This window comes from Aptenodytes patagonicus, chromosome 4 (genome assembly GCF_965638725.1).
Source record: "Aptenodytes patagonicus chromosome 4, bAptPat1.pri.cur, whole genome shotgun sequence".
In the NCBI taxonomy this organism is placed as follows: Eukaryota; Metazoa; Chordata; class Aves; order Sphenisciformes; family Spheniscidae; genus Aptenodytes; species Aptenodytes patagonicus.
Genome location: NC_134952.1, coordinates 63,378,933 through 63,402,251, shown reverse-complemented (window position 1 = coordinate 63,402,251; position 23,319 = coordinate 63,378,933).

The following is a 23,319-nucleotide window of genomic DNA, read 5'->3' as shown; positions in this document are numbered from 1 at the left end:
GCATCCACTAGCTTTGCAATATCATCTGTTATTTAGGGTCTTATATTTCCAGAGTATGTTTGCAAGCTGAGTGTAGAACTGTGAACCACAGTCCCACAGAATTTTTGACTGAAAGCTAATCTTGAATTTCCACTTACTGTAAGCTAATCTTGAATTCTCACAGCCTCATTTTGGTGCCATATTGAAAGAATGGCTCTATCAATTTAAAATGCAGGTGGGAGATCGGCCAAAAGTCATGTTAGGAAAGAAATGGAAGTTTCTGTTGTCTATTTTTTTGAAATCAAGTAGGCTATAAATAAGTACCCTTGACTTAAATACTGCATTTCCTGTGCCAGTAAATTGCTAAAGCCCTTCTATTCAGCAGGTAGTGCACTTCCTTGTGTGAATGCTTCCTTTCCTTGTGGCTGACTGGGCTCGGCTATTTGGGGACCAGCTGATACAGCCACTGTTCAGAGTTTGAGTGCAGATTTTCACAAGACCTCACAGTTCTCATGTTGGGCACTGTTGGAATTTTGTTCCATCATTTGAGATGCTGAAATACCATTACTAATGCTGTTGAGGGCCTGTATTGCTGTAATGATAAGTGCTCTTGTCCCAAAGAGGTTTACTATAGGTGCAATGTGGGTGCAGACTTAGACCATTGGAAGGGTAAAGGTGGAGAGCTGGGTCTCAGTGACTGCTCCTTGTGGCCCTGGGCCAGCAGTAGCAGAGCTGCCCTTGATGCAAGATCATGCTTTTCCACACATTCGTTCTGTAAAAGCAAACTTCTTGAATTTTTACTTACTGAGGATAAGTGTATGTGTGCTAAATCTCATCCTACACATGCAAATGCATTTCTGAGCAGAGTTACTTCGAAATTGAAATGCTTGTCTTTCACTATCTTTCTCCCTTTTGTACAAGGGTATTATTGCCCCACCCCCCAGAGGGACAGGATTGTGCTAAATAGGCCAGGCATATACTTTTTAGAGAAAGGACCTCATCTGAACAATGAATGCTCCTGGCTCCAGACTACTGAGTTGGACCAGGAGAATTCTGATGATGATTCAAGAGCAAAAACTCTGCTGAGCAAGGCCTGCTGCCATTTCTGTGTAGACATAAGTCAACCCTGAGACATACTGCTAGCCGTTTTACAACAACGTATGTGACAAATTCCCAGAATCCGCTGCTCTAAGTTTTCCAGAGGGGCAGGATTTGGACTGCTTGTTTGCCTTCAGGTTTATTAGATCCTTTGGAGAATTGACAGCATGGATAGCTTTTTTTTTTTTTTTTTTTTTTTAAAGTGTTTCCTTAATCTTCATTGAGCTTTTTTTGGCTTTAGTGATGCTACGTTTTACAATTATCACTGGTGAATTTTGTGATGTAGAGAGCACTGGCTTAACTCTGTTTCTGTTCAGATCTGCAGTAAACCTCCCAGAAAATCCCACTCTTCATTTCCCTTACCTTGAGTCAGAGCTTGCTTATACAAATACATATATAGATTTACTTTTTCTTGCATGCATGAATTAGTCCCTTAAAAAGAGTTAACACTTGTTTTCCTTTGAGAGAAGGCTAGAAGGCTTCAGGCTGCTGGGAAAATGGAAGATCACCATAGGGCTTTGTAGAGCACAGGGAGGGAATGCACAATTTGGCCTCTGCTGTGACAGGTGGACACATTGTAGAGACCGCAAGGCTCATGTAGAATTTGCAGAGAGCCCTGGAGGTGTGGTCGAAACCCTGTGCGGAAGACACGCAGTGAAGGCAAAGCAAGCAGGAGGATTGTTTATGATCTGCTTCTCTTCAGGTTTTTTGAGGTTTTTTTAATTCCTTCAAATGAAGAAGTTGACTGGCTCTGCTTATTTCTGATGAAAATTTGGCTTTTGAGATTTAAAGATATCTTCAAATATCTAAAGATGTTTTGTCTTTTTGGGGTGTTTGTTGCTAAAAGCAGAACAAAAACTTCTGGTTGCAGTATCTTTATAATATAAAATGGCTTTGTTTTATTCCTAGTATAAATTTATCTTTTTCTTATGGAAATAGATTTTGTAGCTGAGCTTATGCTGACCAGAAAGTAAGTAGCACTAATCATAAGAGGCAAAACCCTGACGTGCAAATGTCTTTGTTAACAATAGTGAAAATATTGTAGTTGTAAATAGGGCTGATTTTTCCCCCCCCCCAAAAAAATATTTCAGTGCCTGCTTAATCTTACACTGGGATTCTAGGGAGATGTATTACCATTGCTAGGTATATTTCTCCATTTTAAGGGTAGTGGTGATTATCAGAATATCAACATATTTAAAATAAGCTTCCTTTTAAAAAGAGGAAGAAAAACACCCACTATACTCCATGTTTGTAGTGGATGGCATAGGAATTTGTAGGCTTATGTTTCTGGAAGAAAAAGTTAAGAAAAAGCATTCCAACAGAAAAGGACAGTGGATTAGACTTTCTGGTCAGGATCTGAAGTCTTCATGGCTGGTCTTTAATCGCAGGTCAGGCAAACATTGATCAGATATGACACAGGCAAAACTGAGCTTGCCTTGAGGTGGGAGTTGGCCCTGTAACTTCTTGAAGTCCCTTCCATCCCTGTGGGTATATGATAGTTACATGCACTATGGACTTTCCTTCCTGCCAGCTGTTGCTTCTCATTGGATATATGTGATTTTTGTCTGCCTATACAGAGAATGAGCTGTGTGCTTTATAAACTGAGGACCCATTTAAGAAGGGGGGAAAAAAAAAAAAAGGAAAAAAAATTCATAAACTTCCCAAATCAAATGCTGAATAATTATAAAGCGCTCTGATTATGGATGAGTTTACATTGATCGTTTATCCTTTTCTACATATATGTTCTCATAGGGCTTTAGCTACATGATCATGGTTTGTGTTTTTCCTGTAGGATCCCTGTGTCAGCCTGAGCAGAGGGTGGCAGTGCTTGAAGGACTGGTAGCTGTTTACTGTTGGTTGTGCTTCATGCTCAGAGTCAGTCCCTGTACATTGTCTACTGCACACTGTATTTTGCTCTGAAGGTAAGGAATCTTTATTTTCCAATAGATATTTTCAGGGTTGCTTCCTACAGTAATACTGAAAACTCTGTTAATTGAATTATCACTGTGCACTTCACTGTTATCAGCTTCATCCTGTAGCTGAGATGCAGTCAGAGAGGGGGACAAGCTAGAATCAGTGCAAATGTCCATTTATTGTCTCAATTCAATTATTTGGCTGCGTAAATTCATCTTTTCTTCAGTGGTGTCAAACGGCAGTCTCTAGACATCAGCAGCAGTTACAAGTACTTGCTGATCTTTGACAAGGTGGTTTGACCTGGGTGTTCAGAAAATGAGGAACACACTGTTACAGATCATGCAAAACTTGATGGTTACCAAACATGATAAAGATGAAAATTTAGTATCCTGAGTTGTTGCTTTCATGCTATCTTTTTCATGCCGCAAAGGTCCTATTGACCAAAAATAAAATACCTGTGATGTGGGTGCTATTGTGTTTCATTTTCCTTGTAGTTCTGAAATGTGGCTCAGGGGGAAGGGGTAGTATTGTCGTGTCCCATTTCTTGGGTGGATGTTCATAGCCCACACATCAGTACAGCAAAGTTGCAGACTCTGAAGCAAAGCATGGGGAATACATTTGAAATGTTTCCTGGTGTTACTAGTTTTCAGTACAATTAATATTAGACTTACTGACAAGTCTCTGCCCAGGGTTTTTTGGGTTTTTTTTTGTTGTTAGCTACCCTCTGTTAGGTGTTTGACTCTACAGGAAACAGTGGTATTAGCATAGAGTCTTGTCCTGTGTAATTCATGAAAGAGTGCCCTTTCTGATGTGAGACTGCAGGTTCTCTTACTACTATGACTAGGTTCTGCTCAGCTGTCTCCTTGAGCAGAGCTTTCTTCGACAAACTGTTGATCTGTGCTTCATTTCTGGTGTTCTGTTCATTGAGATTTCCCTGTATTTTCATGGGTGGTCAGGGTTTGGCCCTCCTACTCCTGCAGTTTGAGTTCCTGCATGGTAATGAAAAACAACCTAATTGCACTTTTCCTGCCTTGGGATGGAGGCAGAGATGCTGTTCTGAGGTCCATTTCAAGCATGTTTTATGTACAGCTATGAAATCTAGGCTGCTAAAAACAGTGGAGCCATCCTGAGTGTAGCAACTAACAATTTTGACTTGGTAATTTCTGTAAAACAGCAAGTTATCACAGACTTTGACCAGTCTATTTTCTTTAAATTGTTTCTACCTTGGAGAAACCTATATAAAAGAGCCATCTCCTTTACATTTGTGTGCAGAGACATCTCTTAACATGATGCAGATCATGGTGTTTCACAGTGCAAAATGTGTAACATTCATAGATTGGTGCATTCAATAAAGCTGTTGCTTTATTGGAGTCTATTTAGACCTTTGCAGTCCATTGCTATTCTGCATATGTGTTACTGGTTGAACCTGGTGCCTGCTAGCAGATTCTGTCATACCTCTGCATGCCTTGCTGTCTTCCCACTAAGTGAAGCTGTATTTCTGTATGATACAGTGATGATAATGCTTCATGCATGGTGTTTTTCATCAGTGTGGTGGGCTGCTTTACAAGAGAAGTCTGAGTCCTTGTTCCCCTCTATTGTATAGAAAGCTGATTCGCAGGGCTGTGAAATGCTTAGTACAAGGTCTGTCATGGTGTGGCAAAACTTGAGGTTTAGCAAACAGCTTGCCAGACAATGTGTCTGTGGAGTATTTCGCATGGAGTTCCTCACCTTTTAACAGTCTTGGTTATGCAAAGTACAAATAAGTTCCCTGCTCTTCTTAATATCTGGTAACTAAGGAGCTTTATTGCTGCTTTCTCCTATTATTCTGTATCAGTGTGAAAGTTGCATCTTCTAGGAATGCTTTGTCTTTGATCTCACAAGTAAAGCGGAGAGTAGAGGACCTGGAGCCAAGGCTGGGTACATTGAGTACAAAGTGAACGTGAGCAAAAACAAGTTTCTCCGTTACATCGATTTCCAGATAGCCAAACAATTGACTTCAGGACTTCAGAAAACTATTTCTGTTGTCTTTTGACACTTCAGAAATGGCTTCACAAGAGACATTATCATTCAAGCATTTGATAGAGGTATGATCTTCACTTATGGACTACTGATGCGTACAATATGAAAGATGAATTTTCTGCTGAGCCACTCCCCAGCTTATTGTAGTAGAAAATTGTGCTTGGCATTACGTTGTTTCTTTTGCTGTACATTATGTGTTATGTTCCTAGTGCTTGAGTTAGGGTTACAAATTTCCAGAGTTATGTGATGACAGCATAACCTTGGAATTATTTTAAGACAGCATGGCAGGTAATAGAGGCCCAAAATTTATATTTGGTAATAAAAAAATAACCTCTATAAAATTTAATATGGACATAGAAATATTATTATGACTTTGCAAATCATTGCAATGGAAAAATTCCCCTGCAAGGCTTTCTGTCCAAAGGCAACACTCAGCAGTGGTGGTGTCCTCATTCAGGTTAAATGTGCCATTGTAGATTTCTGTCTTACAGGGTGATGGTAACGGAAGGAAGTGGTAAAAAAAATACATTTGATTTTTATTGTTGGCTTAGTTTCAATAATCTAAAAAGTTATTAATAACTGCAGCTGCTTGAATAATTTATAAGATGCATGTCAGTGTTTTTTCGCATTAATTATTTGATCATTTCCCCTGCTTATTGTTGTTTGTAATTACAGTGGTGCCTAGAGGATCAAATTAAGATTAGGGTCTCTTACTCTAGATGCTAAGATGTAGTTCTTTCCTAAAGAAGCTGCAATCTATGTTGCTGTGTAAAGAGAGGGGAAAGAAGATAAACAGTTTGCTCAGGGTCATAGCAAAGTCTCTGACAGAGCTGAATTGACATCTTTTTGGAGTCTTACCCCAACCCCTTGTCTGTTGGGCCATAATTTATCGAACTGTGGTGACGTGCTCTCCCGCTCTCTTCACGTATAATATGACATAGACTATTGTGTATCTCTGCTTCTGCTACATCCACACCTATTGTCCAGCAAGGAAAGGGAGCTCACATGTGCCCCAGTCCTTAGTGCTGGAATGACAGACTGGAGGTTCGTCTTTAATACCCAAAATGGTAGCACTTAGTGATACTGAGAAGTCGAAAAGGAGAAAGGAAGAAAATCCAGTTTCTGCCAATGGGAACAAGAATGAATCCATGAAGGTTAGGATGTGAGGGTTATTTTAGCAGCTTTTCCTGAAGGACTTGTCCTCTGTCATGACTTGACCCCAGAGCTTGGACCAGAGGTCTCTGACCTTGTTATGTGAGGTGGTTCTTAGGCTGAATTAAACAAAATTCAGTGTAAATTTCAGATTTGTCTGGGTACTTTCCATTGCCCTGACAAGAACAACCGTTGAAACTGTATAATTACATTTCTGTGGTTTTATATTACTTACTGTAATTTGTTATCTTCATTTAGCTTATGTACAGTGTTTGCCATTGTAGTTGGAGTTTGAGAATTCAATAAATTATAAGATTGACTTATTCCCATTAACAAAGTAATTTCAAAGTAAGATTGCTCCTCTGTAGTGCTGTAATCGAAGACTGAAACGTAATGAGAGCAAGTGATTGTTCTTCTGTGGATTTCAACACGCCATTAAAAACAAAGAAAGAAGAAAACCTTGATGAAAACCACAAACTCACTCTCTCCATTTTAGTTTAACGGCAAATTCAGAAAAATAGCTGCTCACTGAAATGGCGACAATTGACTTCAGTTGTGTTTAAGATCAAAGAAATAGAATTGAATTAAAATATTTTAAGAATATGGTAATTTGCTTGAAGATGTAGAGTATTGTATTGTTCTCTGCCTGTTAGTGTTACAAACCGTTTCCAGCTGCCTGTTGACTCAGCCAGACCAAGAGAAAGATTCATCGTGCTTACAGTTAGATTTTGGTCTAAGCCAGTGAACCAGATTCTGCCAGTAGTCTTTGGGCAGAGATGAGTGCCAGAGGCTGATTCAACCTGCATGTTTTAGAGGGCAATGCATGAACCGAACTTTGGAGTAACTTTTCTTTCTCCATTAGACTACCTTAGAGTAGAAAGTTAATCCTTAGGAGATGAACCCTTCAGACTGAAATGTCTTATGTTTGAGATTTAGGAAAGAGAATAATAATTTTGGGGAAAATACATATTGTCCATCTCCTAGTTATTTTTAATTTTTTTCTAGAAATGACATGGAATCACGGGAAAATTTTTCAAGGATGAATCTCAGTGGCCAGGTACTCCTTTCCTCTGATCTGAAAAAGGATACGTTTGTGTATTTTTTTTGGTGCACATCTGTTTGGAAGATTCTTAAAAACCCACTAGTAACTGAGATTCCACATCCCCTGGAGTAATCTGTTTCCCTGTTTCAGCAGTCTCTGACACCTTGAAGTTCCTGTTGCAATTAGAAAGACGGTCTTGAGGCTAAAAAGCTAACTTTCCCCTTTTTTTGTGCAGATGTGCCAAGTTTTATAATTCAGAAAAGAACCACCAGGCACTTATGCTGTAAGGGATTACTGGAAGTGTTTTGCTGGCGCAAAGAGACTTGCTGTATATAACAAGAAAGGAGACTGTCTCATTCTTCTGAATATATCTCAGTGCTTGGAGTATTAAAGCTCTGGTGTGTGGTGTGTTTTTTGTTGGTGTGTGTGTTGTTTGGTTTTGGTTTTCTTTTAAAAATATTATTCTGACATTTGCCCATTCCTTGGCACATGACCAAGGTTTCTATGCTGCCTGTGGAGAAGGAGGGATGTGGATATGAAGGCATCAGTGCTTTTGAGGGGAATAGTTCCCTTATTTTAGGCAGTAGTGGAGTCTCACATGCCTCTGTCCAGAATGGTTTGGCAGAGGTTGGCCTGTAATTAGTAGGAATGCAAGAGGTGACTTGAATCCTGTAAAACGTATATTAGAGCTGTGCCAGAATAAATATTAGTTTCCTGCTGCAGACCTGGAATTTGATCATCAGCCCTTACAACAAAGCCACTCCAGTGAGCCTAAACCTTTATGGCACCTGGGTTCTATCCCATTAGGTTTCATTGCCTTCGTCGGTCACACCTTTTCAATCTGCTTAGCTGAACAGGTATGCTTTCCATCACCCAGAGGGAAATTGGGCTGGCTGGGCATATGTTAATGAGTGACATAATTGCAGAGGTCACTAGGCAGTTTGGCTGTGTATCAGGACATGTGTGACTTCTTGATTATTCCCAGTTTACCAATGTTTTAGGTCTGTTTATTTTCAGTAAAACATTATTGGTGCATGAAATTACTGCCAGGATCTCAAGAGGTTCCAGAGGAGAATGTTAATGTTGTTAGGATCTAGCACTTTGAAAAGGAAGCTTGGAAAAGGTACATAAAGATAGGGAGGTGGGGTCTAATTACAGGCCCAATTAAAGTATCTGAAGGAATACAAAACACAGTCTAAGAGGTAACATAGACACAACAGAAAACAAATCCATCTCTGGACTGTGGCTTCTGGGACAGAAAACAGGTTGTGCTCTGGTTTTACAAGGGCATTGAGATTCCTTAACAAGAATACTTGGGAAAAGAGAAGGATGTAAAGGAAACCCATTATAGAAGGTTTTTGTGTAATAATCAGCCGGGTGGTGGTGGAATTGTGTGCGCATAGCAATAGCGCAAAAGTTGGTTTCTAGCCCCCCAGATCTCCCCCCAGCTCCACTCCCTAGGTCAGCAGGTCTTTCCCGTAATTATCCTTTCTTACCAGTCACAGTTATGCATGCGTAGGACCCTGAACGTTACCTCAGCCACTTGAGCTAAGTGATGTGACTGAAGATCATAGTTAACAGCATTGAAGGTGTCAGACATGTTTTAAATGGATTAAACAGAGCAGAAGCTGTCTGTTTATACATCTCAGCAGGTCAGGCTGAAGTTTAACAAAATGTTTAATACATGTGCTTAGATCCATTCCTCTTCCACAGAGGTTGTCCGTCCTTAACTGTAAGAATATTCAGTGTTTTGAGGCTTCAGTGTAGATGTGTGCAGCTTGCTGACTTGCGGGCCTTAGGCTAGCATGCTGTGTTTTGAGGTATACTTTTCCTTTCTTGCTGCATAATGCTTGCTATTTACGATGCTGGTTTAACTTAACTGGTGGCATCAACCAAAATATCAGGATGTTGCCTGAGACTGAAGTTTGCTGCCTGTGACAGTTTGTAGATATAGATAGGCGCTTCACAGCTGAATTGGAGTGTTAACTGAATCCCTTTCTGTTTGGAAAGGTTGTTCAGCTAAGATGTACCTTGAAGCTTGATCTGGTGATTTGCTCTATTTATTTCTGTAAATGTCATAGAGGATCACATATTCACGGGGATCCTTGTTTTCTTGTCTTTTCAGGAGGATTGCTTTTTAAACATTGATCCAAGTATTAGTATCAAAGGTGGCATTGCTTTCTCCTGTGTTTTAATTCATTCAAATGCAGAGAGTAATGCAATAGAAATTGTGATTTTTTAAAAATTATTATTTTATTTTTTTATTTATTTATCCTTTCAGCTCTGTAGAGGGGGAGACCTCTGGACTAGAATGGAAGTTGTTCCTACGCTGCTTTCAAGGAGATAACTTTTTTCCCAGAGCTTTTGTTTGTTGTCCTTGTCCCCAGCCTTAGCTACTTTGTAGCAGATTCCACAGAGGAAAATAAGTTGTGGAGCACAAATTGCTTGCACAAAAAGTAAGATTACGGAATGGGTGAGTTAATTTCTTCAAGGGAGAAGAAATAACGAAAAGGAGAAATGAGGGCTAGAGTGCGGGAAAAGATGAAAGAGGTGTTTCCTCAGGAAAGGAAGGTGGTAAATGAAGCTGTTCTCCTGGATCAGCAGTCTATAACCATGTCTTGTCTTCTAGAATTGCCAGCTGCATTTGGGAAGTGGTATGTTTTACTTAAGGGTCTCCCTGTCTTGGTGACCATGCACCTTTTTAGGAGTGTCCTGGTATTCTTTGGTCTTGGCCAGGTACAAGAGCTGAACGTTCAGTTGCTCTGAGGTTCACATGGAGAGCTAGTACCACTAATACTTATATCAGAAGCTCATTTCAAACATCCTTGTGAGGGAAAACTACTCTGCCTACATGAAATAGATCTTTAAATTTGTATGGCTGAGTAGAGATTGTATCTATTAATCTCTTTGAATCATGTGATTGCAAGAGCATAGTTTATAATAATTAGTAGCTCTTAAGCTCTCAAGAAACAATTGCAGCATACTCCTGTGCATGTGTATGCAGTACAGTTCCTCTGTTGGAGAGCTCTGGAAAACAAAAGTGGATGTGCTCAAAGCTATTGTTTGATATGTGAAAATCAAGAGGTTCTTCCTAAGTTCAATGAATCGGCATGTTTCAGATAAAGCGTAATTCCTTTATCCAGCAGACCAGAGAACCATTACCTCCAAAGCTCTTCAAATGCCCATGTAACCTGATAGTAAGAGTGAATTACAGCTCTCCCCTGGTTGATTGTGGATAGGAGTCTTTTACAGTCCCAGCTAAAAGATGACTTTTGTGCTTTTCATGGGAGTCCTGAGCAGACCCCTAGTCTCCACTGGTCGATGTAGCAGTGACTCCATGGAAATGATTGCACGTTTAAAGTTTGGCATGCTGTTCAGTCCTCTGCTGAAGTACAGTCAGCATGGTTAGCATGCAGTCACATCTCGAGCTGTATGACTCGTTGAGGCAGACTGGAATGAAAAGGCCAAGCACCGACACTGTTTATAAGATTGTGTGAGGACATTCAAGTACAGAAACAGAATGAGAACCCTACTACAAGGGTAATGAGACATAGCATGGCTTACCAAAGGCTTTGGTTGAATATCTGATCCTGGACGTTTTTTAATCCCTACTGGATGTTTTTCTACAAGGTGTCCTCATTCAAATAGGTTTTCATTTAGGAGAATTGTTTGCCAGAGGTCAGGCACAGTAATTATTGAGGTATTTCATGCCTTTGTTTACATTTCTACGGGCACTTAAGTAAATGGTTTCAGGGTATGTCAAACATAAGAAAGACATAAAGACAAGATGATTTGTGCTGAATGAGGTCCAGATTGAAAACCTGGACTTGACACCATAAAGTGTTTATGTGGCAACCATATTGCCTCAGCTTTTCCGCGTCAAAAGAAAATGTAGATTTTTCAAGAGTAAAACTTAGTTTGCAAATCAATAGGCAAGAGATGGTTTCCATCGCTAAGCTCCAGTAAAATGTCCTAACATCCACATTGTGTGCAAACTGATGACCTTGGCATAAAGCCTATAACATAATAAACCCTGAAATAGGTGGGAGGAAAGTGATTCAGGAATTATAAGTCATTTGGAAATTATATGACAGTGTGTCTGTATTTTTCAAGGAAAGTCAAGAACTTCGTGGTAACTGTTTAGTATGTATAACAGCTCAGTTTAAAAACAGTCTGGGGTAATATCTTGATTTAGCAGTTTTTTTCAAAAACAAAACAGAACCAAACAAACCTTAGCAGAAACTTAAGCTGTTAGCTGCTATCTAGTGCCCCCTTAAAATCCAAGCCAGCCAACCAAACAAAAAGAACAACCAGTCCTTCTCTTACTCTGGTCCTCTTATGCTGAATTGGTAGTGCTGGTTTTAAGAAAGACAGGGCTTCTCTTTTATCAGGGTTTTGAAAGCTTAAATTTACAATTACGTGTGAGTATTGATGAAACTTGACAAACTGCTTGATCAAGTGTTCTGTCAGATTTTATCAATAGGGACTTGAGTGGCATCTCAGTATAGATCTCTAAAATAGTTTGCCATGATGCATTTGCCAGGGCTGCAGATCATTACATTCCTATAGAAATTCTGATATTTCAAAAGGACAAGATGTTTTAGTTTTAATCCCAAATACTCAGCTTTCTAGCAATGGCTGGTTGCTTGCTATGTGAAAGTATGAAGTGGAGCTGCAGAGCTTTTGTAGTTGGGGAAATGTGGATCTGGTACTAGTTGATGCTGTTTAATTGTCTTCCTGCTTCTGCCATTTTGGTTGATTCTTTTCCACTTACAATTGGTTTGATGTTTCCTTTGAGAACTCCTGGGCGCAAAGAACTTTTCCTGTAGTGTGTTTTTACAACAGGATCCTCATTTGCTTCTGTTTCCTGTGACACCTCTTCAATGAAAACAATAGTATAATCCAAGTTAAAGTAGGTGTTTTCAAAGATCAGGCAGCTTGATTACATGCAGGTACCTAGCTGGCTTATCGGGGTGTTGCACAGCCAACAACGAATGGCTAATATTATCTGTGTGACATAAGCAACTCTTGCTCTCAAAGAACAGGGCAGAGAAATCCTTACCTGTTTAGAATCCCTCACAGAACACATGGGTTTGGCTTGGGAGTTGACATGTTTATTTTATGAAACAATTCAATAGTGAATATAAAGCACATTCCATTTGCATTTCAAATGCAGATGGAAACCAGCAGCACATCTTTAAGAGAAAATGAATTGCTGTGTTGAAAATGAGCATTCTGACAAGACACGCATTGAGTTTGCATTGACAATTTATCATACTAGACCAGCTAATTAGAGTCATAGTTTTGTATCTAGTGCTACGTGCTGTCCATCTGTATAGCTGGATATTGTGCTGTCTGAACCCTATATGCAGGTCTGCTCAAGAACTGATGTTCTGAACAACCAACGAACAAGTAGCGGCAGAGAATCTTATGGTGTGGTGAGTGGGAGGCCCGGGGAGCTTTCTGGCCATCTTCTTCAGTTTATCCACTGGCTGCCTGTACTATTATCTAATCTTTGATAGTGACTGATGCTCTTTAAGTTAAAAAGAAACCCAGCCTCCTAAGTATTTGGCAAAACATATCCATTTTATGGATATTATATGGGGATCAGTTTATGCTGTGATGCAGAGTGGCTAATAACCCATGTCATTGTTCTTAACTCCCAGAGCTGCAGCTTTTAATGGTAATGACAAGAAGAACTTGGCCCAGCACTGTACAGTGTCTCTGATGAACATGGGTTCATTTATGGGCTTGATATAGGAGATTCCTAAGGGTAGATTTAAAAATGCCTGTGTTGAAATGATAATGGAGAATGACTCAATTGTGAACTTCTCAACAGTCAGCCTGGGAAGCAGATGGCCCTTATGAAGATCTTTAGCTTTTATGAAAACAGTAGCTAAAAACACCCTGACTGGATTGATGGAGAAGAGGTTAAGAGCTATCTCTCAGCTATGTCAGCCCTACCGATTGCACCTGCAGGCAGCAAATAACCCCAGTAGTTGTATCTGCGTGACAACAGAGTGACAGTGAGATCAAGGGATTTAACTAAAAAATGAAGACAAAGAAACAACTATTTGAAAGGAAAAGACTTGGAGATATATCTAATCCAGACTGAAGTACATACCTTGGATAGCCAGAAGTAAGTGCAGGGTTTGTTTGTTTGTTTGTTTGTTTTTTAAATTTTTGTGGAGATTCAGGTCTGTCAAAGGGGAGACTAGCTCAGAGATGGTATTAAGGCATTCCTGGGTGTGTTGGTATTTGTTTTGTATTTTTAACTGTGAAGTGACCACAGGAGGACTGGGGCTCAACCTGCCACATTTCTCTTTCCAGTCTTTCATATGCTGAGCTCTTGCAGCAGTTGTTACTGGTAGGATACCCAGAACCGAAGGCTTCGACGCAGGAAATGTGTATCCTTCAAATTTCTCTGGAAATGGGAATAAGCATACAGTGCTCCAGGCAGCAGCCAAAAAATAGCATCTTTGGCTCCTGTTGGAAGAGAGCATCACACAGTCCTTTGCACAGTTGAGGAGTGCTTGAAATGAGGCAGATGTGTGATGATCCAGACTTATTGTGCCTCCTGGCTTCTAGGCATCTAACCTTGGCTCAGCTGTGAGGGTTCAGCCTGCAATAAGGGAAATGTATCCAGAACACAGTCCAGCAAACTGTTGCCCTTCCAAAATAGGTCTTTCAGTTGTCCCTGGGAGGCCTTTGGCTCTCCCATGCCCATGGCTAAGACAGGGTCATAGGAGGATTATTGTGACTGGTCTTAGTGCCTGGTAGTCACATGCAGGAACACATGAGGCCTAATCATAGTAGTTCTCATTGGCAAAGACTTAATTAGGTGATGAGAATGCAGTTTGATCTGCATGTGCAAGACCATTCTGTGGCTTATCTTGATGTGCTGCAAGAAAACGTGTTAAGTCAGATGGCAAATTGGTTGGAAGTTCCCATTTACTTTGACCTTTTGTTGAAGCTGCTCTGATTTGTTGGAAGGAGGTCTGTGCTGTTATGCTGGATTTGGCCCTATCGCAGCCTGGCCATATATTCTTTACTCAGCTCTTTCAAGTTTCTGAAAAATAAACGTGTCTATTTCTGACATCCTGTCTTAATATGGCTTACTTGATCTGTCCACTAGTGCTTTTCTCAGTGCATTTCTTTGGTTTGAAACCAAACTGCAGTATCCAAGTGTGATATTTGCTTTGATGGAGCAGGCAACTAGTTAATACTAGTTTCACCTTTGTGTTTCTTTTACACTTCTTGGATATTTTTCTTTTTTCCCCATAAACAATAACTTTTTTCCCTGTACAAAATCAATCAGTGCTTGGCAGCTTGTTTTTAACGGGGACAAGATGTTCAAAATACACATAAACTCAGTATTAGGAGTGCCACAAGGTTTTGTTCTTTAGGCAACTGAGCCCTAATTTCTCTCTGAATTTAAACAAAAATAGCTTGTAATCTTTCTTCTCACATTGCACCAGTAATGGGGCTGTCCATTCCAGAGTTTCTAGGAGTATACAGAAACTCTTCTCTGTTTTCCTATAGTGGAACTACCAATGCTTGCAAACAGTCATCTTGCATAAGTGTGTGCTCAGAGGGTTAAAAAGAGCGTGTTAGGAGACAGCATTGTGTCTCTTTTACTACCTCTAAATTGAGAAGTGCTGAAGAAATTTCTGAGTCCTTCTCTCTAATGGTGTTCATTGTGAGTTGGCTCTGCTCTCAGAATGATGAGAACTCTGGGAAATGTTTGGTATATAGAAGTGTGGAGAAGGAAGTCCTGTTTGCATAGAAATTAATTTCTCCATTTTTCAGATGATTCTTTTTATTTAAGAAAAGAGAGGAGAGGTGTTCAGATAGTGCTATACCAAAAGGTTGAATTTCGTCTTCTACATTACTTGCTTCCCAGATCGGAAATCCGTTATCTTTGGAATGGCCAAAAAATACCAATGTGGCAGGTGTTGTGGGTAGGTGTGTTGGGGTTTTTTTTTGTGAGATTTTGAGTGTGAGTGCTGTATTCTAGTCCTTGGGTAAGCTGAGCATCTAGCGTAACTGCAGAAAGAACCTGTTCAGATCCCCTTCATCACTAGCCTTTCATGATAAAAGAAGGATGAATTCTGATTGTTGATAGACACCTAGGTGTGTTGGTGATCAGTCTGAGAGGAAAGAACTAGTTCAAATGGCACACAGGCTGCCTTTAATAGTTTGAATATGTTTAGATTAACTTTTCCACTTGGTGCTCAACTGCATGGTATACTGTAGAGACCCTGGCACTGACTGCAGTTAATTCAGCCACAAGAAAAGCTGTGAAGTACTGGAATCTCTAGGCATGTCTGAGGGAGGAAGACGGGTGGGCAAAATGAAATGTCTGCTGTATAGGAGCTGAAGCAAAACTGAGAACTCTCTGCAGAAGTTGAAGTTTGTAGTGTCTACAGCACAGCCTTTACATTGTGAGGAGTTGAAGGACACTGTTGGCCTCTACCTAGATGTATGACAATCCACAGCTCCAAGAAATGCAGTTTCCAGTTGATCATAGATGCCGATAGATGTTTCTACTTTAGCTTTGTCTTCATGCTTTCGAAGTTCTGGTTGTTTTAAGCTTGAAAGATACTTCTGGGTGAGCTCCATGGCAAAATCAGAGCATTACACCACACCTCATAGCTCATCATGAGATTGGGTCTGCAAACCAAATTAAATAGTTAACCAAGTTCACTGACTGGGGGCAATCATTACTTGCTGTGTGGGGGTGGGAATTTTTGTGAACTGCTGCTCAGGAGGCTGGCTCCCTTGAAAATGAACAATAAAATTACTATTGTTCTTTATTAATACTAGGGCAGCAGCTAAAGAATCCACTGGTGTAGGCACTACATATGCAATGAATGACAAGACAACACTTGTGCAGTGGGAAGTAGCTTACATAAGGGTCAGGAAAGCAATTGGCCCAAGGCTGCACAGAAAATCAGTGGCAGTCTCTTGCATCTCCCAGAGGATGATCTTGGTTCTGAGGAATGAAAGAAGGATTTTCAAGGGGATGGGACTGGAAGGAAAGGCATATCTTTCTTTGGCTCTTGCCCAGTTCTTGAGATTGAATACTGGACACTCCAATACCAGGCGTGGGAATGACAGGCTTCTTTTGTTTCTTCATTCTCCCCTCTTCCTCTGTTTTTTGACATGGTATGCATGTATCCTTTGGGAACGCATACTATTCCATCTATGCATCAGGCATGGAGTTATTCAAATCTAATCATGTATTTTCAATAGCCATGTAAGTTTTTCAACATATAATTTTAATGATTTGTTATTGCAGTGTGTGCTTTTTATTTATTTATTTTTTAAAACGGACCTAAGTGGATGGCAGAAATTTTTCAGAGCCTGTCAAAACTTGGGCAAAAACTTCATTTTTTTGTCAAAACTTCATTTTGTCAAAACTTCATTTTTAAGGGACCAAATGTATTTTCTAGAGTCAATGTACTGTAGACTGACTTAGTGACATCTTTCTTCTTCTGGCAAAGAGATGAAGGGGATAATTTGTTATCAAGTGCCATGTAACTTAGGAGCAATCAGTGATGAGGAATGATGGGTTATAAATGACTCTGCCTGAGCACTTGTTGATGTTTAAGATTGCATTCCCACAGGTAGGGTGTTCCTGCCCCCACTGGGTTTCTCACCTATGCATACCTCAGCATCCCTTCTCTATGAGAACCGGAAAATGCTGGTTCTTTCTGTTATCACACTTCTGGAAACTTAGAGCGTGAAGAAAGCATGCTAATCAGGGCTGAAATAGGTTGGATACAGATTCAACCTACTGTGTGCTACACTCCTACCTGGGAGACAGCCACATGTATTAACAAGCAATAATAAAACCCCTTCTGTTAGAAGACTTATGGATAAAAAAATGATTGATATTCTGCATCTGCTTTGAACTAAATAATTCAAGCACCTTATGATGAAGCAGTGTTGAAATGACTTAATTCTTCCATGTGTCATGTCCTGTCAATAACAATGGCCTGAGACTGTGACGACGCTGGATAGACGAAGGCATGCTTCTATTTTGGAGTTCTCCGTTAGCTGTAATTATCACTGTTGGTGATTATAACCTTATTAACCTTTGGTAATGCCTCAGGACATCTTGTGTAGGATTTGTTGTGATGATAATTATGCTTCCCCCAGATAAGTTTCTCTTCTGCTTGGCAATGGTATTGGGCAGTGAATTTCTGTGTATGAAATACCCTCCATTCAGTCTTAATTTAGCTAAAACCAAACCAAGGCTGAAGTGACCTAAAAAATCATTCTTAGCTAGATGTTATTCAGTGGTGTAAAGGCTGTAAAATGAACTGGACTCTTGTTCCGTTGTCTGCTGGCCTGAGCAAGTGTTGAAAATACTAACTTGCCTCTTTTTAGATCCCACAGTGGAAATGAGATCTGCTCCATGTGGAGATGGATCTGCTTGCAGTCCATCCGATATTAAGAGCTCCTGCAGCAGGCTATCTCATGTGTTTAGGCACAGCCCAACACAAAGCATGAGCATATAAATGGATTAGCAACAGAAACAGACCCATGAGGACTCTTGTGTCCAGTTCTTCAGATCCAGTTCTCTCAGCCTTGCTACCAGTGCTAGTCATAAGCAAGTTATAACCTATAGAGCCTATATGTTGAACTTGACCATCATTTGCTCACCCCTTGTGACTAATCCACATAGAAATAGTCTTCCATCTACTTCGTGTAGTAGGAGCAGGCCCAAGTCCGCAGTAAGCTTTCCTTAAGTATAGTCTCTCGGATACTATGGCTCTGTTCCCTGTTCTGCTCCTTGGGACAGATCAAATAGCTAGCTGCTTCATGTCTCAGTTGTCCCTGCTATGGTGTTGATGGGGTCTTACCTTTGTGGTGCAGTTGAGACAAATTAGTCTTTAAATGCTATGCATTATACTAATGAGGAGTCAAAGTGCGTTATAGTGTTTCTTGCCTATCTTTGTTATTATATCAGTGGTGGTTGGGAGCCCAGATTGAAATTCTGATTTTAATGATGTGCTGCTTAACTTTTGACATTACCATTTTTCAGTTAAACAGGTGAAATGTGTCCAAATCTGCCCTACAACTAGCACCTCAAATTTAAGCCTTGATTTACCTTCCCCTTTTGAGGAGTTTGCACAGTACCTGCAGTCTGATTTTTTCCACTCCCATCAGTATAAATCAAGCTATAACTACAAGCCTTTTTTCTGTGAATTTTATTTACAGTGGAAATAAGAGGCTTCAGGAGGTGAAACTGCTGTCACTTGAGCCATATTCACCTGCCTGGAGCAGCACGCAGAGAATATCCTGGTCAAGAGGCAGCCTTGCTCTTGGACTTGATTTACAAATAGACTTCCAGGGTGTGAATCTTCCGCATACTGTTGGAGTAAATTGGCATACACTTGAGCTGCACTGAAAGATGGCCTAGCGGTGATGGCCTTTCCTTGGGATGTTGGCATTTGCCCTTGCTTTGCCATGGATTTCTTACGACTGTGCAGGTGTGTTGCTTGGGCTTTGTATGGGAAACTGTCAGTGAGTGATGTGCGAGTAGTCGAGGAGTGAACAACTCTCTGTTAATTCTCCTGCAGAAAAGCTACAGCATATGAAAACCTTTGCTTTTTATGTCACCTGCCATTCCACATAGGCTTTTAAAGGTACTGATCATGCTATTAACTTTCCGTATCTGCTTGATCCTAACAGTTTTTCCATGTGGACAAGTCCTTTGGTTTTTTGTCTCATTAGCCCTGCATAAAAAAGGGCTAGTAGCACTCAGTTTTTTCACAGGACTGTCACAAGGACAGATGCACAAAAAGCTGTTGCCTGTGGGAGTGGGAGTGTATACCTTCCTGGTACAGCAAGATGAGAGTGGATTTGGATGGGGGATGTTGCTCAGCCTCTCAGGATCCTGGGCCAAGGCCTGCTGTAGAGTTGGGCTCCAGCTCTCTGTAGTGTTTCTGCTTGGAAAGGTTGTGACTGGGAAAGGTTGTCTTTTGGTCTGTAACAGCCCCAGCTTCCAGAGCATCCTGCCTTTTGGACTGTGTGGTGAAACTGGGAGCTCTGCGGTCCCTGCTCTGAGGAGGCTCCAAGTTGCTAAATTCTGAGTGGAGTAATACAAGTTTGGACTGGACTTGGGGTAGGGCCATTTTCCAGTAGTTCATCTAGCTCTAAAGGGTGACAGGGCAGAGTCTTCCAGATTACTGAATCTAGGTTGTCACTGAAGGCTGATAATGTTTTGTTCAAATACTTGGATTATATGTTTTGTCTCTAAATAAAGAGTATGTGTGTATGTTGTTGATATTTTGAAAAATCTCATTGGTTTTAAAAACCTAGATCAAATGAGTAATGCATTCTTCAACATAAGGAGAAACTATTGCGGACAATTTTTCAACACTTGACAGCTTCCCAGCCAATTTACTTGCTCTCAGCAGAATAAATGGAGCTAGCCTGTCTCTAGCATGACTGCCGGCTATTTCATGCAGCTACCTCGACTGCTTTCTAAATTGAGCCCACAGACAAATCATTGCAATGAGGAAGAAGGGACTGAAGGTGCAGGGAGCTAATTAAATTGCAAACATGGTGGTTGTGAAGCCCTGGTTTCATCTCAGACAGGTAGGTGAACTGTGTTTAGAGAACTGATTTCCATATAGTGAACACGTTTCCTGAGATCTGCTTCCATGCATTGCATGGACATATGGTAGATGTAAGAAATGGTCAGGTGAACTTGTCTGGTAATTCTGAATCCTGTCTGACTGAGACTAGAGCTGACAAGTAGTGAGAAGTGGTCAGCTATGAGTGACAGTGCAGTAATCATTAGTTACAGGACTCCTTGCTAAAAGTTCCCTCCAGCCACACCATCAATTTTTGCCATGAATTTTTCTAGTTCTCTTTGGAGTGTTCTGGTTTTGCTTTTTGCCTTTGCAAAGTGATGAGTGGTACAAAACAATTACCTGAGGCCACAGAGAGGGTCTGAGCCTGAAGGCATTCAGTCATTTGGTTTCTGTTTGGACATGTGATACCTTGGAATCTCAGGCAGCTTCAAAACGGTTTGGGATACAGAGTGAGAACAATCTCTTTGGTGTATTGGAATACATAATAAAGGCAACAAGGTGATGCCACTGCAGGAAATGCAGTCATTAATATTCTGGGATGTGTTAATAGGAGTGAATTATATTAGGCATGAGAGGTAGTTGTAGTTATTCTACTCTATTTGACAAAAGTGAGAACCTAGTTGGATTACTGGTTTAAGCATTCCTATGAGCACTGCAGGAAGTTGTAGATTCATCTTAGAGTCCCATGGTGACTTCTTACCATTTTTACCAAGAATGATAAGCTGTAAATGTTACTGAATGTTACCTTTAAGAAAAGAAACTGCTTGTTCAATCTAAAAATGAGATCTCTTCCAGTGTATAAAGTACTCACAAGAGAAGGGCAATGAACAATTGCCTTTTGCCTCTCTTTGAGGTTAAGCCAAGAAGTAATTAATCTAATTGGAAGCAATAGAGATCTTAGCTTGATACTAGGAAAAGCTGCTTAATTTTAAACACTGAAAGTACGCTGTCCACATAGCAGTGGAACTCTGGTAGAGTTGAATACACTACAAACAAACAGGGACAGAACCTATCATATTTTATCGTGTCTCTATGTTGGTCAGACCCTCTACTTCTCTGGTTGGGTATTTTTTTTTTAGAAAGGGCATACTAAGTGAAGGCTTCTGGTCATTATGGCTTTGTTTTGCTAGAAGGACAGGACAGTGCACTGAGACAAGGTAAGCCTCTAAAGAAGGGATGCTTAGATCTGCTGAGTAAAACAGCCTTTAAATGGGAATCTTAAAAACAAACTTCCACACTGCTCAGTGAGTTTCTTTCTGTTCCGCTTTAATTTAGCAGACTTCAGTTGCTCTGGGCTGCACACAATCCAAGCAGTCCCCTCTATATCTCTTATAAAATCATTTTGCTTTTCATCATTTCCAGAGCTTACATGAAATTGTACTGCATGCCACAGTCAAGCTTTCTCTCTACTTGATCTTCTGGTCTCTCGTCATCCTCGCTCTGCAGAACATTCTCAGGCACCCTTAGGGAAGGAACATTCTCTCCTTTTCTAAAAAGTTAAATTAGATGCAGGGGACAGTTCTGGAAAAAGGCAAAAACTGTTTATTGTATTCAACTATGCAATAAAATGTGAGCAAGCAAATTAAACACTTCTACTGTTTGCCATGTAGGAGGTGAGAGCAGTGACTTGCTGAGTTCTCTTCCAGCTCTGTGATTCCCCTTATGGATGAGATGTGAGTTGAAGTGTTATACATCCTGTTTGGACACGTAGGCAATGCCACTAGTCACTGGTACTGTGTTCATCAAAATGATCCTAGCTCAGAAAACAGCAGTACACTGCAGCATGTAGTTTATAACCTGGCTGATAGATGTGTGAAGTTGCACACTCCATAGTTCTGGATAAATGGAGTGCTTACTTTAAAGACAAAGTGCAGGGCTCATGAACCTGTGCCTGTACATTGTAAATAGGATGCAGTTTCTAGCCTCTGTGAGACACCAGCTCAGAATTTTGCTGTGGTGTCAATGGATAAATGAGGAGTACCTCATGGGTGCCTGCATTCTAATGTGAAATTGCTGCAAGGGAGAAAAAACAGCATTTCACACTTGCTCTTTAATTTTGACAGATGCAAAAAAAAAAAACCCAGTCGGACCTTCTTATGTGGTTTTCTCAGGTACAGGTTGAAGGGAGTAGCTAACACTTATACCCTGTGATGGGAGCCTAGGTTCCTGAGAAGTCGATTGCAGATAACAATAGTTTTCTGATAAAGAGATTATAAACTACTACTCTGAGTAGTTAGGTAACTTACACCTACCCATGCTCTGATCTGTCTTTCTGGTGCTAACCCATCCTATATTTGTTTACCCATTGCTTGACTTCAATTTTGCTATGCAAAGAAAAAGCACAATAGTTGTCCTCTTGAGTGGGTCTGAGCCCATGTGTACACTGTCTTGTTTGTGCAGAGATACAGCTCTGGAACACGATTCAGTGGAAGATTCCACGTACAGGTAGTTTCAGAGGAGACTTTTCAAAATGCTTCTGTAGAAAAGTTTTGTCCTCCTTCAGAAAGTCACCCCCAGCCCTTTCCCCCCTTCCAATCCAAAAGCCTTAACCAAGTCTATCAAAATCACATTTGTCCCAAAACGACATGCCCAAGGTCATACTGTATTCACTAGGTACTTTGCGCTAGTGAAAATGTATTTGGGAAGGGTTGGTGGAGAGAAAGATCATCAGTGATCACTAGGAATTTTACAGTGTGTACCACAATTGAAGACTATTTCTTTTTTCCCAGTGTACCATTTTGTTCTTTAATAAATGATATAATTACTAGAACTGTGGGAGAAGGAGGTGGTGTGGGGATTGTGTGCACATGCACAATTCTGGTCTCTTGATCAAGGAAGGTGGACTCCAGAACAGGGGCAAAGAGGTTGGAGGGAAAGCTTGTCTCATTTTAGGGAACTAGAAAAGGTGACTTTCTAACCAATGATATTGTGAACTGGAGACAAAATAGGCTTGTCTTGAAATAGATGGAGTTAAATATTAGGGAAAAAAATGAACTACTCGAGTCCTATGACAGCACCTGGTAGCAGGGGAAAAGGCCATGACTGACTGCAAATTTAGCTTAGACTGGAAACTGATAGAAGTTTTGGTATAGGAGAGGAGAGTGAGCTTCTGGACAGCTTCCCAGTGAGTATGTGTGTGTGTGATGGGGACAACGGGATTGCTAAACTGCTTTTAAATGGAGCTAAATCACTTAATAGTAGTGATTGTATGCCACTACTGTGTTTACAGTGGTAGAAGACTGGATTTGATGAGCCAGGAGAGAAGGTCCATGCAAACACTATTGTACCTCCACACTACCATATAAACATTAACTGATTTAATTCTTAGATCTCTTCAGGAGGCAGGAACATCTTAAGTGCGTTTTGCAAGAACATTAGCACCCCATGCCGTGGTTTAGGGCCTGATACCATTGAAGCTCTGCTGCAATTAACATAAATCATGCAGTGTGTGAATGTTACCTGGTGGAATTATCATTCGTAATGCATCTCTAAGCTTCTGTTTGT